We start from the raw sequence: 17,025 nt of genomic DNA on the forward strand, positions 1-17,025 counted from the left end.
CTGTGGACTCCCATACAGAAGGTGGACCCCTTTTGCTGGGTCCAGAAGCATTGTGGTCTCCCATACAGAAGGTGGACCCCTTTCCCTGGGTCCTGGCCGTCTCTGGTGACAGAGCCATGCAGCCCAGGAAGGGACCTCTGTGAAATCAGGGTGGCTTCCTGGGGGAGGGGATGCCTGTAGGGTGGACTGTTTGGGAGTTCTCTAGAGGAGGGGGGATGGCAGAAGACATAAGCAGCTACTTCTTGTTCAGCAAACAACTCCTGGCTGTGTCACCGTCAGCCCCTCATGTGGAGAAGGTGGGGGTTCCTCTCTGAGGAGCAAGGCCATTAGGGACAAGATGCTAATGGATGGCTCCCCGTTGATTCTGCCCAGCTTCTGTGAACACGCTGGCAGTAACTAATGTGTTTAATTACTCATTGCTGCACTCTTCCCAGCTGTCCTGAGCAGATACAGTCTGCGCTAGAAGCCAAACCCTTGGGGTCCTGTCCCTGCTCCAGGACTGGTGGCCTTGGAAACCTGTCCATAAGACCACATAAGTCACCACGTGCCATTAACACCAACAGGTACAGCTAAGACTATAGAGGTGCAGAACTCAGAGCAGAGGAGCCAGAGGCACGGATCTTAGGGAACAGGGTCACTAATTAGACAAGGCAGGACGTGGACAAGGCCAGACCCAAGGACTGGAAGCAGCAGAAGCCCACAGACTTCACATTAAACCCCTCCCTGGGGCTTTACCGCCTAGGCCGCGCTTCTCACCGTGTCTATGTCACTGAATTTTGGCTCTTGTCCTAAATTCAGGTTGGGACCAGAGGTCAGAGGTCAAGAGACCTTGGCATGGATGATGCGTGGAGCAGGGGCTGAGATCTGAGAAATTAGGACAGGCTTGTTGTTGACGAGGTGAGTCAAACAAAGGTAGTTGGTGTTCATGTGTGAGATGGCGTCGTGTTGTCGCCAGGCACAGTCCTCAGTGTGGCCTGCCCATCTTCCTTTCTCAGCTCTGAGCAGCAACTAAAGCGGCACCCCACATTTCCCCCGTCGGATACCAGCTCACTCATACAATTACAAACTTGTTACATCCAATTCAAGGCTTCCCCTACCCTCTACTTTATTTCATAAAAGATTTTTTTAAATATTATTTGTATTTGTATGTGTCTGTGTGTGTGCACATGTGTGTATGTGTGAGAGAGAGACAGGGGAGAGAGAGAGAGAGAGAGAGAGAGAGAGAGAGAGAGCACATAGCCTATGCCTGAGCTCATGGGTGAAGTCAGAGTATAACTTTTGGAAGTCTGTTCCCACTTCCCACTGTCCACTAGCTGCCCTGAGAGCTTCCAGCTAATTCTTATCTCTCCATCTCCTGTCTCACCTTAGGAGTGCTGCAATTAAAGATGCAGGCCACTGCATCCTGTGTGGGTTCTGAGGGTGTGTAGCATCCCATCAGGCCACTACACCCTCGTGTGAGCTCTGAGAGTGTGTAGCATCCCATCAGGTACTGATGTGTACACCATCCCATCTGGCCACTGTACCCTCGTGTGGGCCATCCCATCATTAGGTGGGTTTGGGAGAAGTTGGATTCAGGTCATCAGACTTTATGGGGTAAGTGCTCTTAACGCGGAGCCATCTTCCCAGCCCCTCCTTCTCCCTCTGTCCCTCTGGATATGTGGAGTCCTGGGTTTTTGCTCTTCTAGTTCTAACTTTACAGGGAGTAAAGTGGGAAGAAACCAAGAAAAGGGACCAAGCCAACCTTTCACGCTTCAACTCCCTAACCCCTTGTTTGTAGATGGATGCACTTTGATTGTCTGAAAGACTTAAGCCAGGATGACTAGATGCAAAATAGGTGTCTTAGTTAGGGTTTCTATTTCTATGAAGAGATACCATGACCACAGCAAGCCTTAATAAAGAAGAACATTTAATTGGGGTGGCTTACAGATTCAGAGGTTTAGTCCATTTTCATCATGGCGGGACATGGCAGCATGCAGGCAGACATGGTGCTGGAGAAAGGAGCTGAGCGTTCTACACCCACAGGAAGCAGGGGACTGTGTGCCACACTGAGCAAAGCTTGAACATGTAAGACCTCAAAAAGCCTACCTCCTCAGTGACAAACTTCCTCCAACAAGGCCAAATCCCCTCCAATAAAGCCACGCCTCCTGATCGTGACATTCCCTATGGGCCAAGTATTCCAACACGTGAGTCTATGGGGCCGTACCCATTGGAATCATCTTAGACAGCAATAGTCAAGGAGCATTTCATGAAGTTAGGCATGCATCTGACCTATGGCCCAGAAATTCTACTCTCAAATGTGAAGCAACAAGAAACAAAATGTGTCCCCACATAAAAAGACTCAAATAAGTGATTGGGGAGACTGCTTTCTGGGTAAAATGCTTGCCTTGCAAGCGTGAGGACCTGAGATTGGTCCCCAGCACTTTTTTTTTTAAAGTCAGGAGTGAATTTGTAATCTCATTGCTCAGGCAAAGAGTAGATGGGCAGACGTCTCCACGCTGGCAATGGGAGGCCTGAGGGTGATAAGAAGGAATGAGTATCAGCCTGGAGTCTCATCTGTCTGGGAAAATATCCTTCAAGGAGGAAGACGATACAAACACATTTTCAGGAAAGCCCAAGTGGAAAGTAGATCCTGTGAAGAGACGTTCGCTCCGAGAAAAGTAACAAAAACAACAACAGCAAAACAAAACAGAAGTATGGGAAGAAGGAAGGCCCTGAGGTGAGGAGGAGGGGTTGTGCCAGGAGCTACCACCTTCGGTGCCTACCCTGTCCTCACCCTTGCCCTCCAGGTCGTCTGTTCCTGGAGTGACAGCCTCTGTGTATGACGAAGACAGCCGAAATGAAGGAATGCGGCTCCATGGCCCCGCTCCTTCACTGCCAGTGCCCATTTCCCCGAGTCCCGCCATCCTGCCTTCCAGATCATCCTCAGACCTGCCCGCCCTGAGCCTCCTGGCTGCAGAATTGTGGCTGGGATCTGAGAACACGCTGCAGCCAGCCTCCCTGCATCCACACAGCTCCAGAGCTGCTCCCTGAAGGGAGTCTGCCTGCTTCCTTCCAAGTGCCAATCTGACCTCAGGAAATGGCACCCCAGTTGTTTTTTTGGAGAAGAAACCAGCAATCTGTAACTGAAAACCTTAACTCACCTCTCTGCTCTCTCCACGGCTCCAGATTCTCTCAGCGCCACACACAGGCCATCAGTCAGGGCCACATAGACTCTTGTCCATGCAGTTTTGACCACACCCATCCCTCACTCTCTTTGACTCTCTGCCTCTGGTTCATTTGGCACTTCCTCCAGGAAGTCTGCCGTGACTTTTCTGTCAGCTGTCCCCCACTAAACCCCCCTGTGGTACCATGGCTCCTGTGGCTCCTTCCCCACGACAAATACTACCAGAGTGAAGCCACATTAACTATCTACCGTCTGACTCTGCTGCTGGGCTTTAAATTCCGACAGGGAATAGCCTGCCGTGTGTCTCTGGGACAAACACCATGGACGCACAGGGAAGGCATACCCACTCCTTTGAGACTGTCACTCCCATCATGCACAGTTCTAGGATATGCAGATTGTTTCCTTTTTGAATTCCTGTGAGCTTTGACTCTTGTGTGGACCATCATGGCCAGCGTGAGAGGCTCGAGCTGGCCCAAAGGAATTGGGAGTCGGTGAAGGAAAAGAAAGGGGACCTGGCAGAGAGAAGAGGACTGGCTTGGGTGATGACCTTTGTGGGAGGAGCAGGAAGCTGGTGGAAGCAGCTGAGGGCAGGTGACTGATCTGAGGTTACGGGAACAGAGCCAAGAGCACCCCAGCTGTCACAGGAAGGGCCAGGAAGAAGCCATGCCATACAGCCAAACAGATTAAATAAAGAGTAGCCGAGTCTTTCCCATTTCGGAAATGGGCATTCTTCTGTGTCTCGGGGACTATAGCAAAATCCAGGATGTAGGAATCCATAATTCTAACTTTCAGAAAAGATTTTTTTTTTTTTTAAATTTGAGATGGGGGTAGAGAGTCAGAGACAGAGAGAGCACACATGCACATCGGTAGACAGCTTTTGGGAATCAGCTCTCTCTCTCTTCCCTTCCCCCCTCCCTCTCCACTCCATCATGTGGGTTCCCCGGATCAATTTCAGATCACCAAGCTTGGAGGCAGGTGTCTTTACCCACTGTGCTGTCTCATTGGTCCATCTCATTGCTTAACGAGCACTAAGGCATCAAACATGGCGGGGAGGTAGTAGAAACGAAACACACAGGCTTTCTGTATGTACACGTGCTGGAGACCTGACCCCAGGGCCCAGGTCTGACTGCGAGGAGGCGGAGCGGCTGCCTGCAGCGCCGTTCTGCAATCCTTACCAGGTTTATAGATGGGTAAAGAGCTATTGAGTCATATCTCTCTCGTGAGCCATTTCTCTATTTAATTTTGGCGAGCAAAAATATTTTTACAAGGATTTTCATGAGCTCACTGGCAGCCTTTACCTCCCAGGCTACAGAGTTACACCTGCGGCTTCCCATTGGAGAACCTCCAGGTTCCCTTAGCCAGCTGCACCCCACCCCACCCCATCTCAGCACTCAGCGCCGTCCACCCCTTGATGATGGTGTCCACTGCCCTCATCAAAAGATGTCCGAACCCTATGTCTTTCAACTCATTAACAGAGGCCTCCCTGCACCGCTGCCCTTGGCCAGGTGAGATCCCTGTCTTCTTCAGTCTGGTTGCCTCACTGCTCTTACTTTGAGTCTTGTCTGCTTCAGCTCCCCTCCCCCCCAACAACATCAGAGAATAGATGTCCAAAGTTCAAGGCTATGATGTGACTTCCTTTTGACATACTTCAGTGTACCCCCATCACTTGCCCTCTAACAGGCAGACACTGCTGTTTAATCTGCTCAACTTCTCCTTTTCTTCTGAGAATGTATTTCTAGAATATTCTTCTGGGAAATATTCTCCTTTCGCAACCGTCTTGCTTGTGTTAGTAATTTTAGCCTGTGCATGCGTGCGTGCGTGTGTGTGTGTGCATGTGCATGCATATGTGTGTGTGTTGGCTTCCAAATCTCCTTCCAATTAGGGAGCACCCTCCACCCCCTCCTCCCCCCAGAGGTCCATGGTTTCCATAACCCTCTGCCCACAACTTCCTGTACAGTCAGCCAGGGGCTGCCATACAATCTGGGCTCAGTCATGTGTGTATATCTGCTGAGAGATTATTCCCAGAACTATGGAGGAGGCATCTCTGCAGGTGGGGATGTGGCTGACATCATCCCACGGATGAGGGAGCTGTGCAGGTCAAGCAAAAACCGAGCCCACACGTCACGCCATCCTGCTGCTTGGGAACCTATAGCAGCCCTTCATCTAACTCTTTCCTACAGCAAACACCGTCCCCCCACAGTAATAGAGGGACCATCCTGGTGCCACCCGGTGCCCAGTGTCCCCCACCACACCGGGACTCTCCTGAGCATCTCTTCCTTCTTCTCCAGCAGACTTCATGATCCTGCTGACAGGATCTGGCCTTTGCTGCCTCGTACCTCTATTTGGTAGATATCTGGAGTTGGGTAACTTTTGTTTTAGCCCCTCAAATCGTTGTTATTTTTTTTTCCTCCATGAAATTTCAAAGGTTTCAGGAAATTGCCTAACCAGGGTGAGTTGAAGAAGGACACAAATATCAAAGCAGAAGGACACAAATATCTAAGCAAAAGCACACCTACCAAGGAAAGTTAAAAGGGCAACAGTAAGGAATCCCAGGGCAACTCTGAGCAGAGCCCCATGGGGCGTTCTTGAAGCTACTGTCGGTGTGGGACAGATTTGTGTATGAGAGCTCTCCATATTTGTGAAGGGCCAATTCTTGGTCCCAATCTCCAATAGTTCTTTCACTAATCTCTACATCACCCTACCTAGCAGGTAGGACCCAATTTTCAGAGGTTAAATTATGTCTGCGACCCCCTCAGCCAGCCATATAGGTGAAAGCACGAGACAGGACCTTCAGAAGATAATGGCATCCTAACACGAGAGGCCCCACAACAGCAGCACTGATGTTCTAATAAGGATGGGATGTGAGCATACAGTGGGGGGGGGGGCTGTATGTAACTCTGAACAAGCCTCCCCCAAAACCAAGCCTGCTGCTGTCTTGATCTGGGTCCTCCAGTCTCAGACCTCCAAGGAATGAGTTTCTGTTATTTAGGCTGCCCAGGATTTTGCTCTAATCTCTCAGGCAGACTAAGACAGATGTCCACATTTAAATGTGAATTTTGATTCCCTTCTTCATATCATACATCGGAGCCAATTCCACATGGAGCCTAGATATAAATTTTCAGAGCAAAACAATAAAATTTCCGACAGAAACAGAAGAATATCTTCATGACCTTTGGGTTGGCAAATATCTCTTAGGACCCAAAAAAATCATAAATCAGGAAAGGAACAACGGTAAGTTGGCCTACATTAAAATTAATAATGTTTGTTCAACCAAAATCAACACTGGGAGTGAAGAGGCGAACCGCGGAGGGATAGAGGAATGGGCTGCCTCTCATTTGACTGGAAATTTGAAAGAGAGAGTGGGGCTTGAGTAGACCCTTTATAAGAGAGGACACTTAAAGGGAAACATAAACATTTGTATCTGGTCACCAGAGAGTCGGGACTAAAGCCACAGTGGGGTCTCCTGGTGCAAGCTTGTCATCCCAGCTCCTTGGTCAATAGGAACAGAAGAATCTTAAGTTCTAGACCAGCCTGGGCTAGAGAATGAATTCACTTCTAGACTGATTTAGTGAGATCCTGACTCAAAATAAGAGGTAAAGAGGAAGTCTGGAGACAAAGCCAGGGAATAAAGTGTTTGTGTGTGAGACCCTGACCAAATCCCAGAACCACCAAAGTCACACAGGGCAGTGTCTACCTGTAATCCCAATGCCAGCACCAGAGGCCGAGGTAGGATGACCAAGAGTTCAAGGTGGCGGGGTAGTGATGGCACAGTCTTTAACCCCAGTACTGAAGAGATAGAGGCAGGCAGACCTCTGAGTTCAAGACCGGCCTGGTCTATAGAATGAGTTCCAGGACAGCTGGGACTACACAGAGAAATCCTGTCTTGAAAATATTAATAAGAACAAAAGGATTCAGGGCTAGTCTGGGCTACACAGGCAGACCTTGTCTCAGGAAGCAAACAAGAAAATAAAAAGAAGAAAGAAATTAAAGCTTCAGAGAGATACATCCAGATACACAAGAAATCAAAGGGACAACAGGGACAAGTGTCAAGAAGGGAACAGAAAAGTCTACATTGCTGGTGGGAGTCTCTGTCGGGACACAGTTCGCCAACTATGAAATTTCCCCATGCTGCAGCACGAGGAATGCTGGGTGCCATTGGCTGATGTCTATACCTCTGACCTTACACCTTTGACATAATGAGCCCTCGTGGCCATTTTAGATGGAAACCATTAACACCTTGGAAAGAGGAAAGTCCTAAAAAGGGCTTCCAACTGGTGTTTGCCAGAATCCCTGTTCTACTTCTTCGTCCTGGGAAGCGGTTTTTAAGAAGAGTGCTCTGGAGTGAATCTCCAATTTACCCTTTTGGAACAAAGGCGTTGTACCTTGCAGTTTGTGTTCCATGAAACGTTTTTGTGCCTTACACATGAAACCAAACTCCTGGTGACCCCAAGAGTTACAGAGTTGCCTGGTGCTACAGCCATCAATTACAGATGTTGAGTCTGTTATCATCGTGACAGGGAGCCTGGCAGTCTGCCGGCAGATGTGGTGCTGGAGAAGGAGCTGAGAGCCTTACATCCTTTGGGGACAGGAAGTGAACTGAAACACTGGGCAGTATTCTGAACACAGGAGACCTCAAAGCCCACCCGAAGAGTGACATGCTTTCTCCAGCAAAGCCACATCTTCTAATAGTGCCACTCCCTATGAGATTATGGAGGCCAACTACATTCAAACTACCTCAGTGACCTCATGAGTTAGAGTTACTGTCCCTTCTGTTCTTTTGTAGGGTTCTGCAAACTAGCCTAGTTCTGACCCCAACCCCTGCAGAAAGTCAAGGTTTGCAGGGACAGCCCAGTTACTCATTTAGGCGCCAGTCCCCACAGAAGCATCCAGAGCAGGTAGGCAGGGAGTTTCTAGACTTTGGGGATAGGAGAAAGGGCCTCTGGGTGGGTAAGTTTTTGCCCCCACATGTCAAAGGGATCCAGAGCTTTTTTAAGTTTGATACCCAGGGCAGAAGACTGTCTGGCTGCCTGGGGCCTGAGGGCTAGTCTAGAAAGCCACCAACAGATGGTGGCCTGCAACAGTCAGGCAGTTCTTATTCCTTTCAGGGTAGGGTTACCTAGGAGGAGGGGGAAACAACACAGCTCAGGGAACGCTACATGTGAGCTGAACAACCTATGAGGATCTGTTTGGAAATGTCTACCTCTTCTCCCTCTCTCTGCTCATGCTTTGACTCTTCCTGTCCTGAAAGTTGGGGCCATCTTATGGTCAGAGGTAGAATTCAGGCTCAGAGGTCTCAGTTTCAGACCTGTTACCAAGTGACCTATGCCAGGACACATTGCCTGTGACCTCATCTAAGAGTTACATGTCTCATTGTTGGGACTGAATTCCTCACCAAAGCACCTTAGGCAGAGTTTATTTTGGCTCACGGTTTGAGGGGTACAGTCCAAGGTGATGGGGACGCTATGGTGACCGGAGTGCCCATGAGGCAGCTGGTCGTACTGGGTTTACCATCGGGAGGAGAGGTGAATGCTGTGGCTCAGCTCACTCCTTTCTGTGCAGCACAGGGCCCCAAGCTCCGGGATGCTGCTGCCTATGTCCTGAGGCCATCTACTTCTGTAGAGAAAAGGTTGAGTTTTGGCTCAGGGTTTTAGCAGTTTTGAAGTAAAATCATATGTCTGTTACTTTGGCCTGTGGTGGGAGTGCACATCATGGTGAGAGCCTATGGCACAACAAAAGCCGTGCTGCCAAGTTTTGAGGAAGAGGCTGAGGTCTCGCGATGTCCTCCAAGGCCACTCTTGAAGTGACATCGGCCGTCCTACTAGGCTATGTCTCCCTCCCTCTCTCCCTCCCTCCTTCAGATACTGGAGACTGAACCCAGGTCCTTGTACACACCAAGTAAGCACTGTATCACTGGGTTACAGACTCAACCCTTGCTTTTTTGAGACAGGGTCTCTCTACATAGCCCAGGCTCTCTTTGAACCACGACCCTCCTCCTCTGCTTCCCAAAGGTATTTCTTTTATGCTGCTCACTTCTGAGAGCAAACTGAATTCTGCAAGATGGTTATAACTCAGGAACACACGCCGCTCTGCTGGACCCCTACCGGCTGGAGGGTGGGGTGACACAGAGTAGTTCAGTGGGAAGACCCAGCCTCTGGACTGCCGTGGAGAATCTTGGGGAAGGACTTGGGCTGGCAGGTGGGCTGGTTAGCTGAACTGGGGATGAGGTCATAGCGGGTGGCCTGAAGTGACAGGGCACCTCGGCTGGGGCTTCAAAACTGCAAATGAGACTAGGTTTGTGTCCTAGAGTTTCCCGTTTTTATTTTTGGTATGTTTTGATCAATTGCTTGACTGTTTTGGAGAGTGCAATTTAAAGAGGCTTGCGCTGGAAAGCGCTTTAATTATTTAAACCCTTGCACGGTAGAGGAGGATATGTTATTGCAAATCAGAAGCACCATAAGCCTTAACTCCTAGTTTCCTGCACATCAATCATGTCCTTGGGAAACCCTGTCTGAGGGAAAGGGAGGGAGGGAAGGAGAGAGAGAGAGAGAGAGAGAGAGAGAGAGAGAGAGAGAAAGAGGGAATACTTGTGAGAGGCAGAGGACAAAGTACCATGCATTTGAGGTCAACCTGGGCTTCATATAAAGTTGAAGGCTAACCTGGGCTACATAACAAGACCCTGGTCTCAAATAAAACCAAGAGCTATGGAGGCTCTGCAGATGATTTGGTCTTGGAGTAGAGCAAGAAGAGGGCCAGCAGATGGGGAGGACTGATTCCAGGTGAGGGTGTGGGGGGATGGCCTCTGAGCTCATCTGGTTTGTGGGAAGCAGGGAAGCCTCCCCTCTAATGTTACCACCAAGCCAAATGACCTTTCTATATTTTGACACACTCGATCACTGAGTCCGAGTTTGTTCCATTATTTATGACAGCTTATGTTTAGGATAATGGTTCCAGACACTTCCTCCCGGGCAGGGCTCTGTCCTCCACCGCCACTCACTCCCCTTTGAAGCCAGATGGACTCCCCTGGGCCTAGCCCTCCCCACCTCCCTCAGGAGTCCTGCGTGGGGTGGGAATGCAGATGACAGGAACCTTCTGGAACTTCTCAGGCCTGCTCGCTCAATAGACAAATGGCGGGTCACCGTCACTGCGCAGCCTGCAGCCGGAGAGCTGAGGATCTGTGGCCTGGGTCTCCATGGCAGCTGGAGCAGAGAATAAGCCTCTCCCTGCAGAGCTCCTACTGTGGAGGGAGAGGGGGATGGGTGGGGAGTCGGGGGGGGGGGGGAGGTGAGCAGAGGGCAGAGCAATGCTTGAGCATACTGCACTCCTCCCTGGCACACAGCTACCCCCATGGTGGTCCCTTCCTGGGGGCCCACTTCTCCTGGGAAGATCTGAGCCTCCTCACTGTGCCCAAAGCCAGCCTCCTGGCTGGCATCTGCCCATTGCGCAGGGACCTGGAATCATTAGCTCCAATGGTCGGAGTCTGTGCAGGTCTGGACTGTGTCTCTGAGGCAGGGCAGTGTCCTAATCACTTAGAGCTGGTCCTTACTTGGACCCTGTAGCCTACCTTGGTGACTGGGCCAATGCTCCTGTCTAAGCCTGGGCTTCTACACTGTCGGGGCCTGAGGCTGGCTCAAGTGTGGTGGCCCTATCAGCCCACGGGAGGACCTCACCATGTCAGCATCTCTCTGACATTTCCTTCCTCCTGGGATCCCTCTCTATCCGTCCTCTGGATTATGGCCTGCCCACCCTCTTCTCTTTGCCTTTCTGACACCCTCGTGTTCTCTCCTGTTGCTTTCAGTCTGGGTTACCTCCATGTGAGACTACAACACCCTGAAGGGCATGACCTTGTTACAGCTTCTCATCCTTGAAGGCATCAGAGCACTTAGTTGTGAGCCCAGGATATCTCCCCATGCACCACAGCCCAAGCTCCTCCCTGGGCCTACCCAGGCCCCTGAAGCTCTGCCGAGGGCTGTTGGTCACTCTACACCAATTCCAGCTAGAGCCTTGGGGCTCAGCTATGCAGAGGCTGTTCAAATGGCCAACAGGGTGGCCCTGGCAGCCGAAGCCAGTGCTGACTGGCTCTGCCACTTGGCTCCTCTGTTGCGGGAACCCACTTTTGCTGTTTCTCTTCAATGGTCCTCCATGTGCAAGTATCTCCTCCATCATCACAGCCTAGGTGGTTTGCAAGACTCTCCTTTGAGGATGAACACAAGAAAGGTGTGTAGCTTGAGAGACAGCTCCCGGGTGTCACTCCAGTGGGAGGCAGAATTCACCAGCTCCTCAGAACCTGGTGTCTTCCAGGCTGGACCACCCTTGGCAGTGACCCTCCATGCCAGGGGTGAGTTTAATAAAGCCCCATCCTGTAAGTGTGTGTGGGTGACAGACCCCAGAACCATCTACTACTTAATGTCATGTAGGAGGAGCTCTGGGTCTAACCTAACATATGCGTCATTGATATTTGCAAGAGACAGAGATTGCACCCCTCCGGCATCCCATGTACCAGGTGATGGAGCTGCAATGCCAACCAAGATGTGCCTATCTTCTCATCAATTATCCGTGGCAGACCTGGGCATTATCTTAGTCACTGTGCTCTTGCTGTGAAGAGACACCATGACCACAGCAACTCTTATAAATGAAAACCTTTCACTGGGGCTGGCTTACAGTTTCAGAGGCTTGGTCTATTATCACCATGGCAGGAAGCAAGGCGACATGCAGGCAGACATGGTGCTGGGAAAATAGCTGAGAGTTCTACATCTGGCTTGGCAGGCAGTAGGAAGAGAGACACTGGGCCTGGCTTGGGCCTTTGAAACCCCCAAGGTCACCCCCAGTGACAGACTCCCTTCAGCAAGGCCACACCTACTCCAGTAACAAGGCCACACCTCCTGATCCTTCTCAAGTGGTGCCACTACCTGATGACTGAGCATGCAAATATGTGAGCCTATGGGGGCCATTCTTGTTTGAACCCTCACAGGCATGGATTTCATGGATTCAGGAAACCTCACAAAACTAACTCTAGGAGAGAGAGCGAGATGCTACAATTGTTTTGTCCCGAGATCTAACTGCCATTGTAAGGTCGGGCCCTGAGAGGGTGGTTAGGGCTCTGCCTTCATGGGTAGAATCGATATTGATACAAAGCTGGTTCCATCTCCTTTGTCTGTATCCTTCCACCTCTTCAGCCATGTAGCAGGAAAGTCTTGATCTCAGATTTCAGGCTCCTGAACCGTGAGTCAGTACATTTCTGTCCGCTAAATCTTCCTTGCTCTCTTCTGTTACAGCCGCCTCAAACAGACTTAGTTACTGCTGCTGGGTTTGTTTTCGTAGGTGAGGAGATTGAGAACAGAGACCTTGGGCAGCTCATTTAAGGTCACACAGCCAGGAAGTGTCAGGGGTGGGATTTGAACCTGGTCTTTCTGGATGGGGCTCTGATCACACTCCTGGCTGCCTCCCACTATGCTGATCCTTGGGAACACAATTGTTGAGGCAGGCCTCCGGTCCATCCACATGATGCTCTTGGCCCCATGGAGTGATGAACTGTGTTTTCCTTCTGGGGAGCCAAGGCTGCTCTCTGCCTTGGGTTGTCTCCTCCTCCTGGGCGGCGGGCGGAGGCTGGAGTCGGGACCAATAGAGAAGAGTAATTAAGGGCTCTGAGGCTCTGCTGCTGATTTTCCCATTAAACTATTGTTAGCATCAAGGAGGCGTGGGCCTGGTAATGACTGGTTTTGCAGTTCAGCAGAGTGTGAAGGAGCTGTGCTGTTGATAAATAGTTCGGTGATTTAAAGAGCAAATTGTGGCTTAAGGGAGCAGAGGGGAGAAGGGCCCCACCTCTGGAAACTGGGAAAGGGAGTTGTCTTTGGGGAGAGGCCAGGGCTGGGGAAGAGACAGGCCCACAGAGCAGGGGGCCTGTGGAGGTCAAGGGTCACTTTCACAAACTTCCAGCCCTGTGGCCAGCGCTGTGCGAGGTTGCAGCTGCTTGCTCTGGGTCCTGTGGGATGGAGCACATGCAGGTAACCAGGTTCTTAAGAATCCAGGAACAGCTGCAGGCTCCTTGGGATTAGGAAACAGCTCAGTGAGATGGCTCATCCCTAGAGTCCTTGCGCTTCAGATCGTGGGCCAGCCTGGGCTACCTACTCAGACCCCGTATCAACCCTCTTCAGTCATGATGATAAGGATGATATCATGCTTAGTGAATGTAGTAAGCATAGTAAAAAAACAAACAAACAAACAAACAAACCGCTGTTTAGACACGTGAAAATAGCTTAGTCAGGATCCCCGCTAAACCCAAGGCTGCACCTGATAACCAGAACCCAGTGACATCACTTACTCAAGAGACCCAGACACATGACTAGAACTCCATGGCAGTCTCTAAGCAGAGACTACAAGCAATGCTCTGCACACCTGGAGAGAAGCCACCGTGACCTGCCCTGTGACTGGAGAGTCTCCCCCAGGATCCCGACCTTTAAACTGGAGACTACCCTGAGAGACTGGATCTGACTGTCAGCTGAGTAACCCCAGCAAGTAGCCTCGGAAGCATAGTTGTTGAGGGTGTCTGTAGAGGGGGCATTTGCAAAGTCTACTAACAGATATTTGTGGAAAGAACTGGTCAATTGATCTCTAATCCAGCCAGGGTTGGCAGTAACTACGAGACACTCCCCTGCCCCCACCAGCACTTTCTGGAGACCCGCAGGCCATAGCCCCAGGCACATGCGGTAGTTCTGAGTGAATGGGGGCTCAGGAAGGAGGTGTCCCTAGGCTGAAGGCCAGCAGTGCCTGTTGCCATCAAGGACTCAGCAGGCCTCCCCGTGGGAGACTTTTGCCTTTCCCATTAGGCCTCCATCAATAGCCCAAGTAATTTCAGGTTTGGCTGCAAAGAATGCCTTCAATCAGCCAGCGTCTGTCATTTCAGTAATGACTGTGCTTTGCTCTGTTAGGAGATGGCCTGAAGCTTCATTTTTTTCAACTCCTCCGTGACTGCGGGGTTATGTGTGCACCAGCTCTTGTTTCTCCGGTCAAGGTGCAGCCAATTCTTTCTCTGGCAGGAATTTGGCCATCAGGGGAATCGGCTCCCTGTAAAGGGCTTGGTACAGGTCACCCCCTTCTCAGTCTATGGCAAGGAGGTAAACCAGGATGGTGACATGATGATGATTGTGACCCTTTGAGACCCACAGCCCTTCACAGTTTGTAAGTGCTATCTTGTTTTCTCTTCATAGCCAGCTAGGCTTATCCTGAACTCCTCCAGGAGACCCCAAGAGGGTCAAGAAAGTGTCCCAAATGGCCATCTGTGTGAAAGACATTCTCCACCTAGCAAGGAGGCTTCTTGGAAGGAGTGGGGCCTAGCATGCAGGATGTAGGGATTTTGCAACTGGTTGATAACCATTTTGTCTTCCCTAAAAGAGACGTGACCAAGCCATTCCCTAATGATCATACAGAGTTAATGAGAAGACAGTGGAGGGGACATTCATGTGTGTCAGGCCCCGGGCTCACGAGTGGAGCTGTAGACAGTGAGGAGTCAGTTGGAACGAGGTACAAGGACAGAATGAAGCGTCCGTCTGAGGCAGTAACACAGAAGTCAAGGCTGTGGACAGACAGGAGCCAGCAACAGTTCCCTGTGGGAAACAGATTGAGTCTGTCCAAGAAGGGGCTGGATGCGGGGAGTGCTAACAAGTTGGTGCACACACAGCTCCCCTCCCTGCTGGAGTCAGCTGTGTGGGGTCAGCTGAGCTCCTTTGCACAGACCACAGTGACCTGGAGTCACTTCACACATTCCTCGGCTTCCGGGAACCCAGTTGAAGATGACTAAGTTTTGCATTCAACTTGAGCCTAGGATGTGCTCAAGGCTGAGGGTAAGGAGGGGGAGTAACTGAAGGCTCATGGATGATGCGCCCAGAGCCCTGGGCTTCTCAGAGTCTCTTGCCCCCTCCTTCCTAACCCCTCTGTCCAGGGTGCATCCTCTTTCTCCAGCCTTGGTGAACTTTGGCCTTTGACCTAATTGTGTGGCCAGAGAGAGCTCATGTTCCCTGGGCTATGGGTGGGAAGGACCCTGGCCCAAAGAACCCTCCTTAGCTGAGGATGCTGGGGACAGGCAGGTGACATAGTGGACACAGGCAGGACACAGTGGCATAAGGAGAAGCTGAGAACCAGTGACTGCCTCTGCACCTGCTGTGAGAACGCCCTGCCTAGGAACGCAAGTGACTCCTAACACTGACTGGGCTCCCAATAGAAAGATGACCTTTTAGCCCCTGGATCCAGCTGCGTCTGAATCCCATCCTTACCCCCGAACTTCGTAGTGTTATGGACCAGCTAATTTCCTTTCTGCTTAAATTTGCTGGACTTAAACATGAGCTATTTTAACTTCTTTAAGCCTTGTTCTAAATTATGTATTGCTCCTTTAAATGTAATCATTAATGGTTGGTAATAATTTATTCTCAGGCCTTTTTATCAAATGTTCTGTTTCACAGAAAATGCAGTTGAATGAAGAGGCACTTAATTATGGCTGCTTTCATCCAACTTGCTTTGGGGAGGCCTTGCTTCATGCTGTGGGAGTTTCAGTTGGACCACCTCCCCACCCCCACCCACTGCCGCCTTCATCACGGCTTCAGAGCTTTGCAGGGATGAGCTAGGCTTTGAGTGGCCAAGCCATGCAGACCAGGGGTGGTGACGAAGGCCATCTCAGTGTGTTCAGACTGAGGTTCACTTTGGGACCCTTTGGTACAGAGAGTTCCAACCTTCCAGAAGTGGCAGGAACAGTGTTTTCCTTCCCCAAGCTGCACAGTTGGCACTGGCCCTTCAGATTCACCAGGATGTAGCGTTCCATCCTGGCAGCAGGGAGGCATGGCTACCCCACTCAGCTGCTGTGGACCAGTGGCTAAGGCCTCTTTCCCTTGTGGGTTAGAGCACATCACTCCAGGCTAGGGATGGTTCCGTGGTCAAGAGAGAAAGCTGCATGATCGCCAAGATCAGAGTTCGGGATCTCAGCACCTACATAAGAAGCCATGTGTCTGGCATGGGCCTGTAGCCTGAGCTCCAAGTGGGGTGGATACACAAGGTTTATTGGGGCATGCTGCCTGCCACTGAGTTGAGGGAGCCTGAGATACAGGCTCAGGGAGAGATGGACAAATGATAGAGAAGGGTTATCTGATGCCCGTTTCTGGACTTGTGCATAACACACATGGACTCGCACACACATGCGTGCAAAGAGATCTCTTTTGAAAAGACATTTCTCTCTCATTCTTATGGTGTCCAGGTGGGAGAGAGACTTCTCACCTACAGGTGGGCAAACTGAGGCCCCAGGGCTTTAGGTGTCTTGTCTAGGGATTTAGTTGGTACCCAGAGTCCAAGACCTTCTGTCATAAGGTTGAGTTTGAACCTCTCAAAGATTTCAATGTCCTCACCTTTAACTTTACTTGGAAATGGGTCCCTTTGCAGCTATAACCAAGTTAAGCTGGTAGCCCTGAGTCCCGGGAGATCGCTGTCCCTATAAGGATAGGAGAGAGGGCTGAGGAGATGGCTTAGCAACTAAAAACACTGGCAATGCAAGTCAAACCATCACGTGTTCAGATCCCTGGAACTCGTGAAAACTCTGGGTGTAGAGGTTACCATGCATAATTCCAACAGTGCCTATGATGGGATGAAAGGCAGAGGAAGCCCCAAGAAACTGACTGGCCCACTAGCCTGGGGTAACTGGCACAGTGACAAACAGCAAGAGACCCTGAAAAGAGAGGGAGGGAGAGAACGAATTCCGAGGTTGTCCTCTGACTGACTTCCACATGTTCATCATGGTGAGTTCATGCACATGCAGCGCGCGCGCGCGCGCGCACACACACACACACACACACACACACACACACACACACACACACACAGAGAGA

Source organism: Microtus ochrogaster, unplaced genomic scaffold (assembly GCF_000317375.1).
Source record: "Microtus ochrogaster isolate Prairie Vole_2 unplaced genomic scaffold, MicOch1.0 UNK10, whole genome shotgun sequence".
In the NCBI taxonomy this organism is placed as follows: Eukaryota; Metazoa; Chordata; class Mammalia; order Rodentia; family Cricetidae; genus Microtus; species Microtus ochrogaster.